The following is a 20,931-nucleotide window of genomic DNA, read 5'->3' as shown; positions in this document are numbered from 1 at the left end:
GAGCACAGGAGCATGTGTGCTGGTGCCTGTGCCTGTGCCAGCACGAGCCCGGAGTCATGCAAATATGAACATGTCCGCCTCTATAACAGCAAGCAGGCCTGCACCAGCATGGGTCTGTGCTGGCGTGGGTGTGCCTGCTTAACTGCAAATTCATGTGAACCCGCACAAGCGTGTTCATGCTGGTGTGAACCTGTATCTGCACACGTGTGCGTGTCAGTTCCAGCGCGTGGGCGTGAGAGAAGGTGGAAGCCTCTCTGCTGGTGGATGTGATGGAAGCCCTGCCGTGCCTTCTTCCTCGGCGGACAGCAGCGCTGCAGGACACAGCCAGGCACCTCTCCTCCTGTAGCCCAGCCCTGCTTGGCCCCAGCAAGAAGTGCCGCTGCATCCAGGCCCTGGCACTCCAGTCTAGACAGGGAGCCTACCCTACAGCACAGCAGGGAACAGAGGACACCAGTTCTCTTGTTCAGTGCTTGGCTCAGCAAATTCAGTAGTCCCACCTCTGGGCACCAGAACCTCACTGCGCAAGCAAGTGAAGCTTGGTATGTGCGAGGCCCAGGACACACCAGCTGCAGCTTTCAGGATTTTCTCAAACACTCCAGAGAGAGCACGGACAAGGTTGCAGATCTAACAGCTTTGGAGCAGAGTGGGCTCCAAGTCTCTCATTGCTCTTTCCAAACATCCCAGACATGAGTGGGTTCACCCTTCTGACTGCCAAGTCCCATTAGCCTCACTCCACATGGGCAAATCCAGGAGACAACAATCATCTTCATGGTCAAATGAACAACAGGAAATGAGCTGTCAGCTCCCAGATCTGGACATACCGTCCAGGAGCAGACAGACCATTCTCCTGAGCATCCTCAGGACACAGCACCTGCTCTGTGCCAAACAAAGCTCATTCTCGAACTCCCATTAGTCACTGGAGACCATCACAAAGAAGCTCAGCCCTGGCTGCTGGCCCTGCTGACACCACATTACAGGATGATCTACATGCACGACCCCAGGGAGGGGACATGCAGTGTCCATCCTCCACAGAGTGACAACAGCCTGAGGATGAGATAGCAGCTACATTTTCATCTCCAACTGCTTCCACAAGAGTGCTTTTTCCCCTCCAGACCAAGTAAAACTACAGACAAAGCTCCAAACGCGGAGAGCCTGGCTGTGCAGGATGGGGCTTTTTCAGAGCGCTCCAGTTCTACCAGCCCCTATACCCCATGGTGACGTGATGGCAAACACCTGCCACAACACAGCACACATGGTGATAAGGCTCCTTGTCCAGCACACGCACACACAGAGCCCACGGGCGGGTAACACTGTGGGGGGCTCCCTCAAAACTGTCCCTAGAGGGATGGGCCAGTGGGAGGGAGCAAGTCCACTGAAGTGTCATTTGCCTTTTTCCAGAGTGCATTCAAAAGGGCACCTGACAAGTAGGAAGGCAGAAAGTGCATAACACCACAGTTTTATTCAGGATTTGCCAGGCTGCCCATTGCCTTTCACCCCTGTGATGTATATCCCTCTGGAGATAGCCAGCTAACTCCAAGAACTATAAGCAAGACTTCTAGTGAAGCCTAAAATGCAGGTTCTCCTTCAACTCAGGTGACAAGAGAAATGGAAAAGAGCTTGATATTCCAGCTCTTTATTTCAGGCCTAGGCAGGGAGATGACCTAGGAAACAGCCTCAGCAGACTGAGTCAACACAGCTGTACTCTGAGAGAGGAAAAAAAACTCCATTGATTCAGGTATTGATTTGCTGCAGGAGTTTGTGTTTGTTTAGAAGTTTGCCCATAGGTCAGACCTTGTTACAAGCATCTTTCCTGGTGATGAGGTTAGAAACAGACTGTGCCAAACTCCAGTCACCTGCCTGGGGAGCAAAATGCAAGCAAGTCTGGAAGTTAAGTAGTCCCTCAGGGATGCTTCCCTCCTCCACTCCCTCAACTTTAAAAACCATGTTGTTGGGCGGAGGAACACCACAAACAGCTGTAAGACAGCACCAGCATTTTGAGGAGTCCAGCTAGGGTGTAAACAGAGGGGCTGAAGGTCAGGCAGTTTATCAGAAGTTTCAGATCATGAGATTGAAAGGATTTAAACAGCAGATCCATTTCAGGATTATTTTCCACACCTCTATCTGTCAGAAAGAGCATTGGGATTTCAACATCCCGACAGGTTGGCAATTCAACCAGGCAAGGACTGAAAAATGAACCAAAACTTAACTGACAAGTCTTGTTTCCTTCTCTCTGGCAAACCAAAAGGTTAAGTACCAGGATCAAGTAGACATCCACTAACAGAGACAATTACCAAAAGCACTGAACACAAAAAGTTCCTGTACGGGGTCGGGTCCCCAGAGTGCTCCCTGTTTGGTGGAAAACAATGGTGTCCACTTCAGTACCTGGCCACAAGTGTCAGCAAACTGCAGGCCACTATATTCTTTTCCAAACCGTTCCTCCTCCTCTTCTGCCTTGCATGGTTGCTGAGTGAATGACCACAAATCGGTTTAAGGAAAAAGGGTGGCTCTGTCAGGCACAGTGATTACAGAGAGACACTCAGGTATGGCTAAAAGAGCTCTCCTCTCCCCACACCTCATCAAACCTATGGGCATAAGCTCTTAAGAGATGGGAAAGGAAAGAAAAGTGATGACAGACTGAGGACTAGGCACTAGGCTGGAGATACATCCCCAGTATCCTCCTGACCTGAAAGCTCCCCTTACGACTCAGCAAGTGTGCAGCATCCATTACCCTCTACTAATTTTCAGTCCCAGAAATCTCTGCCAACACCAGGTCCCAGCATCACTTCTCACTTTTCCTCACCTCTTCTGAGTTGCTGCCATAATTCCTGTATGAACTGCAGATGTCTCCCCACTGCAGCACTTTCATAGCCACCTCCAGCTTAACCGTAGAGCAGATCACCAGAGATGGCCACCAGCCATCACAGAAGAGGTGGGGGCACAACTACATGTACAGAGACAAACATCTTGGGGAATAACAGAGCTATCGTTCCCTTCATGTCTACCTGCCCCATGTGACATGTGGCGAAGACGCTCAGCCTTACCAGCAACTTGTACCCAAGTTGGATAACAAGGCTGTCCACATATGGGGCTACAGAATTTGGATGCCCAGGAATTAAAGACATTGATGGCCAAACCACAGGCCACAGCAAGAAAACCACCCCTTGTGCTCCCGTTCTCAGGATACATCACAAGCAGCCCAACAGCACAAGGTGCTCGAAACCTGGCCAGCTGCCCATGCAGACTGCCACCAGAGCGGCCACCCCTGGTTCCCCCTTGGCCAAAGAGTGTCTTGGCCCTCTACAAGGTGTTGGCTGTTCACACAGGAGTATTGTTGGGTCCCGTCTTCCCCATGGAAGAGAAAAATTCAGGGCACATTTCAACCAGACTATCCCTACACCAACAGCAGCCAGGAAGACACTCAGGAACTTCACATAGCTTCCTGTCCCCTGAAAGCCAGCCCATGCCCAGCATAGCTTCTGGGTGTCAGGGTCCAAAGGAGACTTGACCCTCAGCTCCCATCCTCCCAGGCCAGGCCTGCATGGCCTTGAGAAAGGCACTTCACCTCTCTATCTAATTGTCTGTACAACAGCAGATGCTGCCATCAGCCTGCAAAGGCCTGAATGCAGCAGGGAGCTCTCTCTGCTCCCAGGCAGCATCACTGTGAGCAGAAGCAAGAAGGCAAAGCCAGGCTGCCCTCCTGTACCTTCTCTCCCTAGGCTGATTCTGAAGGTAAAAAACAGCTTCCATTTGTCCCAGCCCCAAGACAGAAGGAGGCAGAAAGAGGTTTGTTGTAAATACATGAAACTGTCGCTAAGTGAAGGAGAAAAAAAATCCAGGGGGGAGGGGGAGTGGAACAAGGGAGGGGACAAAACCGCATTTTTACTTCTGGTGGCCAGCCAGCTGACTGACTCAGCCAGTTTGGTTGCTTGCCATATAGATTTAAAAACAAAACCAAGCCTCAGAGAGAGAAGGGGGTTCGGATGAATGTGCTTTTTTCTTGTGTTTCGAGTAAATCCTAGACCAGCCCAGGATATGTTTAGGAAAATGGCTTCCCTGCCTCATTGTACCCAGGGGTGCAGGACAGAGCAAGGCACAACACAGGTCTGACAGTGCCAGTGCAGTGTGAGACTTCTGCTAAGGCACTTTGCTCCTGGCTAATCACTGGGTCTGAAAAAGAAGTGCAGTGAAAGCCCTGAGGCTCCAGGGCTACCCCCAGAGCTGGTGTCCTCCAGCCACCTCAGGGGCTAGGGTCTTTGGTTTGGGTCCCCAGGCAGGTGTCACATGCCTGACGGGTGGCATGGCCAAGGCTAAGGTGACCTGTTCCATTCAACATGTCCTACATCTGCTGGGAAGAGGGGTGTAGAGTCTAGGCTGCCTGCTGCTGCAGCTGCTCTTGGGCTATGGGCTAGAGCTGCATTCTGTGGGCACCTCCTCACCTTCGCCTGCTTCTCACCAGAGGAATGTGAACAGGAGGTGGGAGGAGCAGGGAAGAGGTTGTTTTGAAATACCAGCTCCCATTTTATTTATCTGGATCCCACAGTGCCCATGGCATGGTAGCCACTTGTAAGAGTGTTCTGTTCCCAAAGTACTGTACAAACAAAAACACGTGCTCCCCACACCCTTTGCAGCAACTCAACATGCTGGCATGTTCAGCACAGCACCAGACAGGCAGTGCTCACTGCTCCACGCCAACTCGGCACTTCCATACAACTGGATGGTCACAGAATCCTATGTGAATAAGCAGTTCTTGGCACTTTCCAGCTGCAGCAGTCATTACAAACACTAGCTGGTGAAGGAAGCCTCATGAGCCTCCCACGCAGTGATCTCCCATAGAAACTGGCCAGCCTCCCTGGCAATTAATCTGTCGCTCACTGCAGGGAGTGCAGACAGAATAAGTTACCTAAGGAGCTGACGACAGGTAAATGCAAACCCTGCTCCTATTCCCATTTCAAGATTGCAGAACTGAGGCAAAGAAAAACCAAGGCCCTGTCCACAGCTGCCCCAGCCATCAGCAAGGCCAAGAAGAAAATCTTTGCTCTTTGGTTCCCAGTCTCCAGCGTGGACAATAATACTGAAGTGTGGTCCATCAGCAGAGGCCCATGGGCCCCATGGGGGCTCAGAAGAGGGGTGCTGATATGCACCCTGCAAGTGGGGGAAGCAGTACAAGATTCCCCCAGGGATTGCTGCAGCTGCCTGCACCGGCTCATGCAGAAAGCAGGCAGACAGATGCAAGTACAGCAGCCAAACTGGATGGCACCCACCACTGCAGGGTGAGGAGTACTGCTCATGAACCAGTGACTGGAGCTCTCCCCAGCCTTCAGCCTTCCCCAAGAAGGCCTGCCTCACTTTATAGAGGTGTTTTGGGCTTGAGCAGGAAAAGAACAGTGTGGAGCTAGGGACAGGGTAGGGGAACAACAGGCAGAAGTTTCCAGCGAGCTAAAAGGGGAGATTTAATAACTGTTGGAAAAAATGGCTGCTTTATTGCAGGCAGCTTGTAAACCCTGGAGCCTGAAGGTCTGGGAGTAATTTCTCCCTCCCACGTGCTGGGCTCAGTTTGTACTGGGGGTCAGAGGCCAGTGCTTTTCCAAAGCATTCTGGGACAGACGCCAACTGGAGCAGGCTGCTCAACACCACTCCTGCAGCAGGGCCTGGGCTTTGAGCAGCAGGCTGGAGCTACTATTAACCCTTTGTGGGGTGATTTCTCCCTTCCCCCTCCCCTGGCTCCATCCCTCCAGTACAAAGAAGACAGCTGCTGCAGGCCCACTGGGGCCACCCCGAACAAGTCTGGGCTAGGGAGGCCACTGGTCTCCCAAAAGGGCCAGCTGGTGCTTCAGTGTTGCCCAGGACCTGTGCTAGGCTCCCTGTGGGCTGGCTCAGTGTGCTCCTGACCTGTGGGTCCAATCCAGGAGTTGGACCCCTTGCAGAGGAAAGCAAGAGCCCAGAAGAGTGACAGCTGAGGACCTGGGACAAAGTCTTGCACCAGCCTTGGCATGGAGGGAATGATAACTCATAGGAATGCACCCAGCACCACCAAAGAAGGAAGAAGAGCCAAGTACCACTCTCCTTGAGCCCAGCACCAGTCCCTGCAGTCCAGACACCTACCCCTGCCATGCCACTTCCTTCCGGGAAGCTTTTGGGCACAAAGTCACGACCAGAGTACTAACCAAGGTGCTCACAGGAGAGAGTGCTCCCATGGGTCCTGCTGGACTCTTGGCACCCTTTCTCTGCTCAAAGGAAGGATGTCCTTCCCAGAAGTCTCCTGGGCCCCGGTGCTCCCTCCATCTCCACTTGTCAGTGCTTTCTTCTCAGGATAACATTGTGCCCAGCTGCTTTCTCCTGAACTCCCTCACTGGTCTCCTGGGGGAGGCAACAATTGGCCTCCACATGGCACTTTCTGCTTTTCCTCAGCATTGGGTAAACACCAGAACCTACCAGTCCTTGCCTCCAGCTGCTGCTGACATCCCTATTCCCCAGTGGGGGCTTAAAGACTGCCTTCCAGAGCCCTCTAACCTCCTTAGCTGCCTCCTCCTAGGCTCTGGGACAGGGTCTAGATGTCTGGAGGAAGCATGACTTTGCTGTGTCACTCCTGGGTTGCAGCAGCTCTGGATCCCCTGTGCAGGCAAGAGCATGGCTTCCTGCAGCATTTCAGCTCCCCTCTCAGGGATGTGTGCGAGTGTTTCTGGCCCGCTACCCAGCCCCTCTGCCCCCACCCAACTGAGTATTTGCCAGCACCAAAAGAAGCAAGCTCAGTTTTGTTTCTCAGTGGCATCTCTCATCTCCCTCTAAAACACCTGCCTCATCCTTCCCTGGCTTCATCTCCTTTGTGCTCAGCACCACACCAACAAGGAGTAGGGGCCTGCAGCTACTGCCCAGGCTACAGCACACCCAAGCACTCAGCTTGGGTCTGGCTGCTGGATCTGCTGCAGGCTCTTTCCTTCTGTGCAGCAGCACTGAGCCCAGCTGCCAACAGACTGGCACCCACAAGTGTTCACCTTGGCCCTGCCTGCCATGCAGCCCCTGGCCTCACTGCTCCTGTCAGCCAGACACTGTCCCACAGCTCCCATCTCCATGCCACATCCATCACTGGCATTCAGATGATTTTGCAGGCTCCTCCAGCAGCATTTACATGGCATCCACACAGCTCTCCCACTACTACTTCTTCTGACACCAGGTACAGTCACTGTCCACAATCTTACTAAGCAAACGGGGGGGGCAGAACCTACTGTCAACTGTGTGCCAAGCAATACTTCTCCACATAACACCAAGCTTCCTCCAAGCTGCCGGGGGATCTGGCTACGCCTCTGCCCTCCGCCATTGCAAAGATGCTCACATGAAGATGATGATCCCTTCTCCCTCCAAACACAGAGTTGTCTTCTTGTCTAAATCAGTTCAAATTGTGCTCACATCTTTCTGATCCAGGTACAAAATGGCAAATTTCCCTACTAGCTTTGTTTATCCCATCTTTCCAAGCTCCTGTTTTCATGTCCCACCTGCAATCCCTCCAGCTCCTTCTTCCAAAACTGCCTTTACAGTCAAAGCTGCAGAATCCTCTTTCATCCTCTACCATCCCTTCTTACTAATCCACATACCTCAGCCCTCCTTCTGGGCATGCCCTGAGATCACAGACAGGCATTGTCTTCATGCTCCCAGCTACTGCTTCATTGGTTTCAGGAGAAAGGAGTTTGCTACACTTCTCATGCCCACTTCATTAAATCCTTCTGCTCCATCCCTCCCAGCGCCTCTGCTCTCCAGAGAAGTCCCCAGGCTAGAAGCATACAAGATGCAGCCAGAGCATCTTGGCAACTGTGGCTTAGGGGACTGCCTGGCCTTGGGGTAAAGGCTACTGCCACACCTTCTGGTGCCAAACACTGATCCCTGCAGAGGGGAACCTGGTGCAGCAGCACTGAGAGACTGAACCCACAAAAATGCTGCTTTGCCGGGGCTTCCTACTGCCGAGATGGCAGGACCATCAAGCCTGGGGGTTACTCTCAGGAGACAGAAACCCACAGCCCTGTGGCCATCTACATCCAAGGAGCACATCATCCCACTACTTGGCCAGAGCAGAAAGAAACAAAAGCTCCCATTTCCTGGAAGGGGCTGCATGAACACCTGCAATGGTGAGCTTTGCCTCCCTTTGCTGCACGTGACATACTCAAGTCAGACACCAGCCCAAAGCATCCAGCTCTGGCACCAGGGCTGCAGTTCACAGCTGACCTACCCACATCTGCTCCAGTCAAACAGCTCCAAGCTTTTTGCCCCAGACTCCATGCCTGTCTCAGGCCCCAGGCGCTGGCTGGAGCCCTGCCAAAGACAGGCCTGCCTGTTTGAGTCTTAAACCAGAACCTGGTAAGAATCACCTTTAATAAGCCTCTCTCCTCCATCAGGCACCCTGATTTTTTTCAGCTATGGTCTTGTGAAGCAGAAGGCTGCTTGGAGCCAAGCCAGCACCGGGGAAACCACCATTTCAAGGTCCTGCGAAGGTGTCTGTAAGAGCAGAAGGGAGCCTTGGTGGGGCGTGCAGGAGTGATGCAAAGAGCAGGCTGTTTGCTGGGAAGCTGCTGCTGCTTGCCAGGAGGCAGTGGGGGAGGAGGCAGCAGATGTCCGCAGACAGCAGTGCCGAGAGCCTGCAGCGCTCCAGCCCAGTGAGGGGAGGAAGGCAGCGGCTGGTGCCACTGCTGCTGCACTCTGATGGAACAGGACAAACACGACAGGCTCCCCCGGGAACGCTTATGTTGCTTTTCCCTCCAAGAACCACTACTTCAGCGACGGGAAGTGGGAGTCCTGGCACCTCAGCTGGGGTTAGAGAAAGACTTCAGGATGACTCCTGAGAGACCTCAAATGCAGGAAGAAAAATCCCTGCCATGAAACTGCAAGACCCTTCTTGTCATGGAAGTAGTGGCAGCTGCAAACCCCAGCACAGCTGTTGTGCTGGCGCCAAGTCTGTCTAAGGGGCCCTGGGTGAAGGCAGTGTGCCACAGCCCATGAGCTGCCTTTACTCCTGGCATACACAACAGCTGGACACTCACAGTGAAAGCCCAGACAAGTGCCAAAGGGTGGATGCACAGCAGAAAGAGGAAGCGAGACCAGCTCTGGCTGCAGCCCCCCACATTGAGCACTGGAGCCAGAAGGGGACACCCCTTCCCCCCCCCACAAACAGAGGACACTGAGCAAGGCCACCAGCGCCGTGGCAGTCAGCCAGCGAGCCCAATCCCAGCCACACTGCTTTTGTTGCAAGCATGAGTTGCCAGTGAGGCTCCAAGTCAGCCCACGTGGTTCTCATTTCCTCCCTCTGGGCAAGGAAGGCTGGCTTTCTCCCCATCCCACAGCAGTGAAGCTGACCAGAGGAGCTCTACAACCAGAAGCTACCTTACAACTACCGCTCTCCCATGGGTTCCGTCCTGAACCCCAGATGTGGTCAGCCAAGCAGCATTGAGTCTGACAAGTCATACCATGATGGGAAAGAGCACCTTAGAAAATTGGTCCCTTGGCACTGGGACCCCCGAGGGCAGTGTCAGGTCCCAGGCAAACCATCCTACCATCAGAGAGGATCCTGTGACTACAAGACTCTCACTCAATTGCTGCCCAGACTCTTCAATGGGACCTGAAGATTCCCAGAAAAACTGGCATTTACCCGTTTCAGACTGAGAGGAACTGACTTCACCCAGAGGAGTATCTTTGGCTCATTAAGCGATACCATCCACAGGCTTGTTCAGTTCAAATCAAATCATTCCTGGGTTCTTCCTACAGCATACTGAGATGCAGTCTGGCACTTGGGTCCACTTGAGTCCTCTTAAAATAAAAATTAATTGATATGCAAATCAGACAAGGCATGAGACTAGTCTACTGGCCAAGGGCAATGCACAGGTTCCCCACTGTTTCAATGCTACCATCCCAGCTCCCCCACACTCCTACTCCTTTCCGAGCCCAGGGTCAGCCATTAGCCATGGCTCACCAAAGCAGGGAGGACCCACAGACACACACCTGGTGGGCAAAATCTGGCCTAGATGCCACGTGTTCTTGAGCCAGGTCCCAGCTTTGCCTCAACCCCTGCCCGATCATCAGCACTTCACGTCTGGCAGAGGCACTGCTGGGCTCTCCTGTGGTGCTGGGCCACTTGTGCACAATCCGAGTCAAAGCACAGGCTACGTTAGTATCCGTGCCCAGGGGGGAGGCAATGAGGCAGCAAGAGAAGTAAGAGCCTGACTTCCTGGAGTATTTGCTACTGGGACTCTCCTATCAGTTTCCGTAGCCTCTCTTTTCCAAGGAAAGATCAACTCTTTGCATACCCCTAGTAGCTTTTCCAAAAAAACTGCAAACAGCCACCAAAGCCCCAGCCACTGGACCACCCACAGACAGAAATAGCCACAAACAGCGAAAGAGCAGCCATCCAAAATGCTCGGGACCAGGTCTTGGAGGAAGGACAATGCCAAAACATGGCATTACTCTTGGATATGGTCACCTCTTCTTTCTCCCCTTCCAACTAACTAACCACCAGCCACAGTTACCCTCTTCTGCACTCTTGTTTCAACCAGAGGCTGGGCAAAGCAATTAACTTCTCCATCTGGTTGCAGCGAGATGAATACAAATGTCATCACCCACACAGGAATCAGCAGCCCTGAGCAGTGTCAACATCGTCCTTTTCCAGCGAAGGAGCTCAGAAAATGGCACTGCCAGCATCGGCCTCAGAAACAGAAATCCCAGGATGGCTAGTTTGCTCCTCTGCTGTTAAACCCACTGTGGACCTTCAATGGCAGCCTATTATTGCAACAGAATCAGAAAAATGCCTAGGGCCCTTAAACTAGGGTGGAAAAAAAAGGACGACTAAACCCTACTAATATAAGGAATACATTTTAATCAGACTTGGACTTTGTAAAATTACTTTTATTAAAAAGCATAATAAACTAAATTATAAACATTTGCCATCGGTAGCTGAGTCTCTGAATATTCTGAAATCACAAGGTGGGGTGAGAAGCAATTGCTTACAGGTAAGGTCCTGACCACACAAGCAGGTGGAAAAATCACTCTTCTCACTAAAATAACACATCAGGGCTAAAAATATATATCAAAATATTTGGAATTGGCTGGACACTTCTTTGCTGAAGCTCTGCTTTAGGCAAAGTAACTCTTATCAACAAGATGTTTACAATCTCAACTCATGAAACTGACTTTTAAAGAGCAAAAACAGGTCTGGGTTTTGGAAAGGCTTTTATTTGCTTTTATTTGCTTTGATTTATTTTTCTTTCTTTTATTTTCTTTTTTTTTTAAGAGAATGAGAAGCAAAAACTCATATTGAATTCTCCAATGGAGGTGGGCAGTCTAGGCACTGAACCTCTGACCCAAATAGAAATATTTCGGAAGGGGAGATGCCACAGACTGAAGCACAGCCATGCCCCTGCACTTATGTGTGCTTCCTTTGGGTTTGTACTGTTCTAACAGCAAAGAAGACAAACAGGGCTTGGTCTTTTCTTTCCTAGTGTCAAGTTCACATGAAACAGGATTCCCCACTGAAAATTAGGAAACTAAAGGGTACAAAACCCATCCAATTCAGCCATTCTAAATCATACATGTGCAGATGGCATCACAGAAATAAAAACCAATAAACTATTTAACTATTTTTTCAATAGTCTCCCCAGCAGCTTCCCACACATTTTGAGCTTGGAGTATGATCTAGGATAAGAGAAGCTCATCACTGCAAGAAGCCAACAGGAGGGCCACTCTCATAATTCCCAGCAGCATAGTGAAGGTGCTTGGCCTCTCCTGCCAAATGTAATCTCAGCTTCTGCACGAGTCCCAAGAAAGGAAAGGGGGTATATCACTCATTTCCCAGGTGGAGGAGGGGACACAGCCATGACGAGGTGCTTTTTCTCCTGCCCAACACAGCAGAAAGCAGGGGATGGGTAGAGCAATGAAAAAAGGGAGAGTAGGGCACAATTCTGCTGCCTGCAACCCACTCATAGGGCTACTAGGTCTGCACAGGCTGCCAAATCAAATAGCTATCCAGAGCCACACTCCTGACAAGTGTAACAGGCAATGCCCTCAAAGTAGGACCAGTGTGAGGCTCCTTCCACCCAGAGCCATCACTGCCCACGTCTGATGCTCATCCACAACGACTGGCAGCAGCTGATGGCTATGGATCGCACAGAAACCTCCATCCCTCCCACTGGAGAAGTTCCACAACTCCCCAGGCTGCTGAGTTTTTACAGGCTCCAACCAAAATCCCCATCCCAGTCTCCATAGATGAGTTTTCACTATTGGAGAGGGATCTGGGACACTGGGAGGACATGCAAGGGGGATGGAAAGAAGCAGCCTGTACCCTTAGTGCCTCTCCAGACAGAAGCACTTGTTGGGAGATCCATGACATCGCTGGTGGGCTCTCCTGAAGGAAAACAGACAAATCCAAGGGCAGACTTCCAGCACCTCACCAAGGGGGAGTTTATCCAAACAGAGGGCTCCTTGCTCCCTTCTTAGCACCATCTTACAAAGGGAAGACTTACAAACGGTAAGTCACCGTTTATTTTGGGTCCCAGTTTCTCATCCAAAGGGGGAAGTTACACTAGACTATCCCTCTTGGGTCAAACATTGTGCCGGCAGCACCTGCATTCCTTGCCCTACGCCCACAATACCTGCCTGGGCACGTGCTATCCCTGATAAGGAAACCACCAGCACAGCATCTGGTGGCAATCCTTCCCCTGAGCCTTGGGGACCAACATGCAGCTTGACCATGTGGCCGGCAACCACAGAAGAAATAAAACCACCACCATTCAGAAAAAGCATAATTAACAAAGATTAAAGAGCCAGTGACTATGCTGGCAGCTGGAGGGAAGACACAGACCACCACCTCCCTGCAGCAAAGGAGTCACAGATTCTTGTGTCCGTGGTGCATCTGCCCAGTGCCCTGCAGGACTCGCCCCCACTGTGCCCACTACAGGAAGATGCACCAAGTCCACTCACCCTGATCACTAGAAAGTGTATATACTACCATATACAAAATCCTTCCTGTCTTCTTTTCCAAACTCATCTCACCCTCTCTCAGCTGGGACCCCCTCATAAAAGTAAGAAGAGACAGGCCTTTCCTGGCATTTCCTTTTTCTGAAAAGGCTGTAAAATTTTCCAAGCATAGCTAAAGCCAGAGCAAAGTTTGTCAGGAGCTCAGCTTGTTAGGCGGCTGCTCAAGGAGCCCCGCGGGAGGCGCAGGCTGCGTAATTCAAAACATCTTGGACCTTGGAAAAGAAAATAGAAACCAGGCTGCGAGAATGAGGGGGCAGCTATAGCTCCAGTGTAACCCCTGCTCTGGGAGCGCCCCAACTGCAGAGCTCAAGCAGAGCTACAGCCCCAGCAGAGGTGCTGTGGCCAGCCCAAGTGGAGCTGGCACCAGGCAGAGGAAATTCCAAGCCTGTTGCTTCTGGCAGCCACACCGGGCCCTGGCTAGAACCTCGGCAACCTGGAAACCAGCTACTCAGCAATTTTCTTGCCATCCAGAGGACTCGGTCTGAACCACAGTTTCACTTCCCCCTCCCTGCCCAAGAGGCAGGGAACACTAGAGGGAAAGAAACATTTGCTCAAAAGCTGTCATGACCAAAGCCCCTTCAAGTTGCTTTGCTCTATCGCCCCTACCCGTCCCTCGTTGCATCTGGGGGCGGACAGAGCAGAGGAAACTTGCTTGGACTAGCCCTAGGTCTCCCCAGTTCCTTTTGCTCCTTGCCAGAGGAAAGTTCAAACAAGGCTGCACAGAGGCAGGACACAGGCAGCTTTCAGCTCAGCCTAACTGCCACGCTTGAGGCTCGCCTGTGGCTGGACCTGCTCTGTTCAGGCCCTGTCTGGCCCGATCCTCTGCTGCCCATCAGTGCTGGAATAAATCCTGCCAAGGAAGTGGTGAAAGCTGCAGTGCTGCAAGGGTTTCCACAGCCTCGGCCAGCTTGATGTTGAGAAGAGTTGACCAGAGATACAGCCCTTCTGCTCAGTTACTACCCTTCAGAGCCACCCATCCAGTTCCTCCCCATCCTACAGTGTGGGTTGTTGGTACCCTTGCCTTTTATAAGCCACCTTTTTATAAGCCAGCATCCTTTCCCAAGTGCAGCCTTTCCAGAGGCCTGAAGCCCAGCATGGCAACAAAACAAAGCCACAATCATTGTACCCACTGCTGAAGCCCCTGCCCATCTGAAGGAGAGTACAGCTATTCACCGATTCACAGCTATTTAGCAGGCTCTTTCTTCCAAAGAGTGTGTTAAGATTTTACTTTTATGAGGAAGACTGCAATGCTTCAGAGTCCCTGCCTGCAAAACCAGGTAACTAATGCAGACTGATCAGACAGGTACCATGCCTTGGCTGGCAAGCCAAAGACCATTCACGAAGCAAACTCCAGCAGGAGATACACTGCAAGCAGAGGACTCCTAATATAAACCCTAAAGAGAAAGTTGGGCATGGGCCTCCAAACAAAGGCACATGATTTTTGGAGAGCAGCATTTCTTTGCAGGGCGAACAGAGGACTACAGCCTCCTCGGAGTACAGAAGCTCCACCTGGTAGCCAAGGACAGAGTTTGCAACACTGCTGTAATCACACGAGCCATAGCTTTCTAACTTCAGCATGGCAAATCTTGCTAGAAAATTCAAAGATGCACAGGGCATTGAAGATACTTCAAGAGAGGAGCTCCTGACCTCCATCTTCTCAGAAGACTAGAAAAACCCTGCTTATGGGTTGAATAGGAGGCTGAGACCCAGAGAGGCAAGAGAGTGGGAGTGATGAGTAGGAATTGGGAATCCTGGCTTCTGTCCCTAGCTCTGCCACATATTCCCTTCCTGTCTTTGGTTAAGTCACTTCCTTTCACTTTTCCTGCCAGCCTCTATTTTGGAGGGTAAGAAAAAAAAAAGCAAGCACTTGCTTCTGCAGAGTGTTTAAAACCTCTTCTGTCCTGTGACAGGGCAGAAGACTGTTGCAGCCAGAGCCTGCGAGACACCCAGCATGCAGGAGCCACGCTGCTCACACAAACCCCAGCAGAGCCTGGCATTTCCTGTGCTTACATTTTGAGAAGCACAGAATCTGTAAACAGTCAGTGATACAGTGCATCTTCTACACAAACCATATCCTGGCCCATTTCCTCTTCTCAACCACAGGACTAGGAGCTGAGCAAGGAAAAAGTAAGCTGCTCAGCTGACCTGTGACAGAAAGAGCAGTGCAACTGAACACAGCATTGCTCTGGACAGCACACCTTGCAAGGAGGTGGCTGTTAAACCAGAAGCAGCAAGGATGGGGAAGATCCAGCAATACCAGAGGCAGGGTTAAAAGCGAAAAAAAAAAAAAAAACACAACAAAATAAAACTGCAAAAAACCAACCCAACCAGCACCCTGAAGAGGCACAATGGTGCAGACGTGCCTGAGGAGCCCAGCCCTCCTGCTCCCTAGCAGATCCATCCTGTGGCCTCCCACATACTTTGGGAAGAAAGAAGACAAGTAGGCATAGGCAGGAACAAGGAACACTCTGTGGTTTTGCTCAGTATTTCAGTCCATCTCTCACTCAGGAGGAGCTCTGCTCTGCTTTCCAAGTCTCGCCCTCTCTGGCATGGATCACAAACCTGGCTTCTGGCCCAGGACTCGGCTCCAGCAGCGCTCATCACCAAACAGGGTGACGCCCCACCTCTGGGCACAGTGCATAGCACAGTCCTAAAGCCATCTTGAGGCTACTACCCCAGCATCAGAAGAGGCTCCCCATTATACCCCAGCTGGGATTCCAGGCATCCTGAGTCGCAGCTGAAAAACCCAACACCCAAACACAGCTGAAGCTCTTTGGGGGAAGAAAAACCCAGCATCATAGCATCGTTTTGTCTAGTGGCTCCAGCCAAAGCTGCCAGACAAGCTGCCTGCATTGGAGAAATCCTGTCTCCCAAAGATGCCCAGGCATAGCATGCATGTTCCTCTGCCTGGAGCTGCCCAGAAAGATGCAGCAGGATGATGCCAGGTGAAGGCACTGCCCTCCCATCACAGGAAGTGGAAAAGGGGCTGGAAACCACAGCCCGATGCACCCATCTGACAATTCAGCAAGGATACCAGGATACAGGGAAGCCACCTGTGCCCAGGCAGCAGTAGCTGTCAAGGAACCAGACCACCTCTTCATAAAGAGCTGAGCAAGTGGGAAGCAGGCTTCATTGCACTGACTGTGCCCAGCATGGACACACACTCAGCGAGAGCAGAACAGGTTCTTGTTTCCCTCTTCAGGGCACTGCAGCCCACTATCCTCACACTGGTTCCTCCAGTGCAGGGTTGTAGCGAGCATCAAGGCAACCCTGTTTGATTCAGAGTCATATTGTCTTAGATGGCCCACCCCATGTCCTGGAAGGGGGGCAGCAGCAGGTCTGGGCCCAAGCAAGCAGGACTTGGAGCCAGTCAGGATGCCCAACAGCAGCACACCCATTTCCAAGGCTTGGTACAAGCTTCATATAGCCATGCCAAGACAACCCATGCTCCATCTTCCTGCCATGCCACGGCCCAGGCTGCCCTGGGCACCAACGAGTGCTGATCTGCTGGCCAAGGATGCAGGCAGCGAGCAGGACTCCTGACAGGCTGTCTCTCCACAGCATGGCTTTCTCTTAAACCAGAAGCAAGTACCAGTGACACAAACTACTTCCCCTACAGTATCTCCTGCTGAGTATAACCCTGTGGCAACTGCAAATGCCATCGTGAACTGGTCCCAATTAGAACAAATCCATCACCCATCCACCTTTGAGTTTCACAGACGTTCAGGTAGGAAGAAAACAAAAACAGTTCCCTGTTCCCAGGAAAGGGTCCAGTGCTAAGCAGATGACCTGCAACAGGCACCACAGAAGAAGGAAGGGTGCCTCTCCTCCATGCCATGCGATTTGGCTGGTGCTGCCTCCTCAGGAGAGGCTGATGAAGTGCAAAATACAGCAATAGAAACCATGCCCACCAATCTCCAGTAACAGTTCCTGGGTACCTTCCTCTCAGGGCTGCCAGAGGAAGCCAAACCAAAGCAGCAAAGACTGGCCCATTGGAAATCAGCACACAACTTCAAAACAGAAGTCAAGAACAACTGAGGAATATTACTTGGCCATCCTCACAATCTGCACTGCACAGAGCTGCTGAAGATGCACAACTGAGAAGCAAAGCACTCACAACACTTCCTAGGCCCCTTGCTCCAAGGCAGGTGAATTTTTCCACAGCTTAAGCACTATGAGAAACCTCATAGGGTAACTAAATCTCATGGAGATCAACTACATAAAGTCAGAATTCACAGCTCCCACCACCCTCTGGAATCACAGGACAACACATGAGATCACCAGAGAATGCATTTGCCAGTTAAAATCTGCCTGGGAGGAAAGGAGAGCTGACTGACACCAAGTCCTGACCTGCATTAGATTCTGATTTTCCAGAAGAGTCATGCTGGCAATCCTCCTTGCACTTCGCTGATACAGCTTAAATAACACTGACAAAATATTGCTGCATCTGTACATCATATCGCTATGATATCTCTACCCTGCATTATATTATATTATATATCCATGCATCTACATACCACATTTCCTGTTAAAAATGTCAAAAGTAGTCAAACACAGCTCAAAGTCTCCTATGCGCCCTCTGCCACCCCCAGTCCAGGGCATTGGCATGATCCTGGGTCTCAGCCAAAAGAGCAACAGTACAAGGAAAATTACATTTCCAGAGCTAGCTCTAGGCTTCTGCCTGGCTAAGGCTGCTGGGGGACAGCAGACAGCCCTGGGAGGAAGCAGTGGCAGAAGCTCAGGAGCAGGTTCACAGGTGGAACAGACTGCCGATGCATTCTCAGACAGGAACAGCAAACTTGTGCTTTTCCACATGGGGCTTATTCTCCCAGAAGAGACCAACTTGAGAGATCTGTCTGGCAGGGTATTTAAAACTGGATGGAGCCCTAAGGAATTAAGCACTGGAAGCCAGCCTGTGCCATCTCCAGGAAATTACTAGACCTGAGCAGATTAAAACTCATTACAGCAGCACATCTGGACATCTGAGGAACACAAACACATCCTCAAGTGCTTTGACTCTTAAGAACTTTCCCTTCTAGCAGCAGCAAAGCCTGATGCAATCATCTGAGACAGGACAAGGAAGCAAGGGCTGTTCTGATGCCAGTTCTGGTCACTGTACTGACAAGAGATGGGGCTAAAAGAGAGAGATAACAATCCCAGGACCTACTCTGGGACCCTGAAACAAACCGAAGAGTAACAAAGAGCAACATCTCTACAGCAGTAAGAAACAGCCACTGGTTGGGACCCAGCTGATGCTCCCCACAGAGGGAACCAAGAGCTTCCTCTCCAGCTACCCCTCCACACCGCAAGCACTGACAGAAGGGAAAGCACTCACAGTGCTCAGCAGGAGTGAACAGCAGGGGAGAGAAGAAAAAGCAAAGTTTTTTTTCTCCCCAAAACAGCAAGTATGGAGGACATGATGCCAGCTGGGCTGACAACTTGACAGAAAAGTCAAAGGCTGAGTCGAGCTTGGACCTCAGAAACTCCAGGTCAGTATGAGTGACGTCCACAGCTCATGGGCTGGAGTCTAAAGTGAAACTAAAGTGCACTGGAACTAGCCTGGAACTAAGGTGCAAGTCCAGCACATCCTTGGCAGCTGCCCTGGAGCAGCATAGCCCAGTGAGCTTGCTATGTCCAGTTTTGTGATGGCCCAGTTGCTTCATGCAGCTGTCTGTGCCCTCTGTCACGCAGTGGCCAGAGAGCCACCTTCCAACAGCAAGATGCAAAAGGGCTTAAAAGTACAAAACAACTATTTTACTTTCTTCAACTGAACAACAACTGTGGTTTCTAGTTTCTAAGTAGGCTTTCCTTTAGCTGCTGCCTGTTTATTTCTTTGCAGTGGCGGAGATCTGGAAAGAGGAAACGGACTTTTAGGGGAGGGAGACACAGTAATACCTACAGCACCGCAACACGGAAAACACCATGAAATGGATTTTCTAGGTAATGAGGATGCAGGTCAGGGTGGTAAGGAACAACCAATCCCACCACCTGCTCAGCTAAAATGGCAACACACATATTAAAAAAACAAACAAAAAGGTTCTTCACTTAGGTTATGTATGCTCTGGCAAAAGTCCCAATGGAGCAGACAGCTGCTGTAGAGACAACACACTGATACTCTCATCTTTCCACCAAGGAGAATCAGGCAGCAACATCGACCTGGACATTTCTGCACTAGTTCCAGCCTTGGGTATTACATACCCACGTGTGGTGGCAGCCAGCATTATCACAGGCACCAGAGTCAAAGGAGGTCTTGATTCAGCACCAACACACCCTTGCCAAGTGACCTTGGGCAAATCACTTCCTCAGTGACTCACTGTTCTTATCCCTCCTGCCACCAAAGTGGCAAAGCAAGGCACACACACAACCCCTGTATGTGACTGATGGATGGAAGGAGCTGCATGTCATTACTGCATGCCTGGCATGAAACTGCATTTCGGCAGGGTCATGAGTGGTAGCCTGCAGTGTGTACTCTTGACCTGCAGAACAGATCCTGCAGGTCAAGAGTACACACTAAGGCTCCTGTAGCATCACTCTGCAGCCAAAGGTGCATGGCTGTCCTCTGTGCCACGCCGTTGGCAGCCCTTTGCCTGGCAGAGCCAGGACACAAGCGTATGCTGCCGCAGCCTGACACCCTGTCAAACGGAGCTGCCCCCAAGGCGTGCAGACGCTGCCACACACAACAACACAACAGCCTGCCCTGTCATGTAGCATTACTTATGTGTTCAGATATGCATCCTTCTCGCATTTCTATTCCAGCAAGAACGGGGCTGGAACAAGTTCACCACCTGCTAAAGACATGTTCCTAATACAATGCAGGGGAGGTTTTGCTACATTGATTCCTTTCTGTGCGCAAGAAAAATATATATGTACACGTGGTGTTTCTCTCATTTTTCCTCCAAGCTGACCACACACCTGATTTATCTCAACAGGGAACGGAAGCCTATCGAGTAGAACACAGCAAATAGAGGGGACAGGTCTCCCCTGACAGTTAGGATGGGCCCTGACAGGAGTGTTTGTTTAAACCCTACGTGAAACGTGGCAAGTTCCCATCCTCCCTGGGGCTTTAACAGCACCGAAAACGTCTTGCAAAATCCAGACCCGATCCGGTAAAACCAGACGGAACTCGATTAAATTCTTTGCACCAGAGAAAAGCCCCAGTCGAGCACTTTTGTCCGCGAGGAATCGCCTGCGGCCGCAGCAGCAATGAGTGACAAGGACCTAGGAAGAGCGGTCCCCGAGACGTGAGAGAGAATCGGGCAGGGTCCCGCGGACCAGGGGCAATGTCCAAGGCAAGCGGGAGCACTGACAGCTCATCCCCAGCCGGCCGGACCCGGCGGGTAGGCCGAGCCGAGACCGGCGCCGTCCCCCCCCGTCAACTTATCGCCGGCCCCGGGAGCGATGGTACGGCGGCTAGCCCGGAGTCTCCGGCTCGGACGCGGCTCCCGACCGCCCCGCCGGCCGGATGACAGCCCCGAGGCGGGCACGGCTGCACGGAGCAAGTGGTCGGTGCAGGGGCGGCGCGGAGCCCCGGCTCCCCCCCGGGGCGGAACAATGGGACGGCGGCTGCCCGGGCCTGGCGGGGCACTCACCTCGGCGGCGGCGGAGCGGCTCAGGGTAGGCCGGGAGAGCCCGCCGGGGCGGCGCGGCGCGGGTCCGCGGGCTGCTGGGGGCCGGCCAGCGGCGCGGGGCCGGCGACGCGGGCCGCGCTCATGGCTCGGCCGCCCGCCGCAGGGCGCGGGGTCGGGGCCGCTGCCGGCGGCACCCCCCGCCCCGCCGCGCCGCTCCTTCCGCCGACCGAGCCGGCGGCTCCAGCCCGCGCCCGCTGGCGGGGGTGGGCGTCCGGCCGCGGCGAGCCCCGGCTGCCCGCCCGGCCCCGGGCCGCGGACGGCTTCCCCGCGCTGCGGCGGGCGGCCGGGCGCGGGC

General features: G+C 52.2%; 1 protein-coding gene across 3 annotated transcripts in view; it reads right to left on the bottom strand.

The window, feature by feature from the left end:
• The window catches only part of BCL9L (BCL9 like), a 46,097-nt gene extending 25,377 nt beyond the window's left edge, over positions 1-20,720 (bottom strand). For all 3 annotated transcript variants that reach the window (XM_059867359.1, XM_059867362.1, XM_059867363.1), the window contains exon 1: positions 20,598-20,720. The gene's annotated coding sequence lies outside the window, so the exon portion shown is untranslated. The remainder of the gene's footprint in view (positions 1-20,597) is intronic.
• Positions 20,721-20,931: the final 211 nt, after the last annotated feature.

The sequence above is a fragment of the Haemorhous mexicanus genome, chromosome 24 (genome assembly GCF_027477595.1).
Source record: "Haemorhous mexicanus isolate bHaeMex1 chromosome 24, bHaeMex1.pri, whole genome shotgun sequence".
Classification (NCBI taxonomy): domain Eukaryota; kingdom Metazoa; phylum Chordata; class Aves; order Passeriformes; family Fringillidae; genus Haemorhous; species Haemorhous mexicanus.
This window is presented reverse-complemented; position numbering and strand designations above follow the sequence as displayed.